Raw genomic sequence first — 1227 nt, forward strand, 5'->3', positions numbered from 1 at the left:
TTTTTTTTTTTTTTCAATGAGGAGGAAAACCCTGTTTGTCATCTCACAGTTATCTTGGAGGGCAAGATGAACTCGTGGGTAAATGATGGCCAAGTTTAAGGGTCTAGCCAACTCTGCCTCCTTTGCCTAAACCAAGGACTCACAGCAATGACCTTACCAACATTTGACTTGGTTGTACAGGATGCCTTTACTTTATAAAATGTGGCAATCCTCAATTTAGGAATCTATATGCGACCCCAGCCTGCCCAGAAAGTGAGATCCTGGCCTCCTAACACATGCATCAGGCTTTGGGGTCTCAGAGAGTTGAAGCCAGAAAGAGGCCTGGGAGTGGACTTACTTTTCTGTAGTCTTTCTGGAATGTGTCTGGGTCTGTGACAGTTGTATGCATGGCCTGGAAAGTTAGACTCAAACCACTGATCTTTGGAGACCCTGAGTCTCCAAAGTCTGTGAAGACAGACACTTTTCTGAGGAACTTTTAGGATCTTTTACCAGAGCTCATACCCTCTACTTAGTAGATCTCAGTGGCAAACCAGGCATCAAGCCCAGCTGTGAGTTTTTACCTTTTTTTTTTAATTTAGATGTTCCCTTCATTTACATTTCAAATGTTATCCCCTTTCCTATTTCCCCTCGGAAAATCCCCTATACCCTCTCCCCTCCCCCTGCTCCCCAACTCACCCACTCCCACTTCTTGGCCCTGGCCTTCCCCTATACTGGGGCATAGAACCTTTACAGGACCAAGGGCCTCTCCTCCCATTGATGGCCAACTAGGCCATCCTCTGCTATATATGCAGCTAGAGCCACGAGTACCTCTGTGTGCTTTCTTTGATTGGTGGTTTAGTCCCAGGGAGCTCTGGGGAGGAGGAGAAAGTCTGATATAAAATTTAATTGATGACATGCCAGAAACTAGGCACAGACCTCTGTCTAATTCATCTGTGACCTATAGTGTCATGCTAGCCAGTATTTTTTAAACAATTTTTTATTAGATGTTTTCTTCATTTACATTTCAAATGCTATCCTGAAAGTCCCCTATACACTTCCCCGCCCTGCTCCCCTACCCACCCACTCCCACTTCCTGGCCCTGGCATTCCCCTGTACTGGGGCATAAAATCTTTGCAAGACCAATGGCCTCTCCTCTCAATGATGGCCAACTAGGCCATCTTCTGCTACATATGCAGCTAGAGACACGAGCTCTGGGGGTACTGGTGAGTTCATATTGTTGTTCCTCCT

This window comes from Mus caroli, chromosome 13 (assembly GCF_900094665.2).
Source record: "Mus caroli chromosome 13, CAROLI_EIJ_v1.1, whole genome shotgun sequence".
In the NCBI taxonomy this organism is placed as follows: Eukaryota; Metazoa; Chordata; class Mammalia; order Rodentia; family Muridae; genus Mus; species Mus caroli.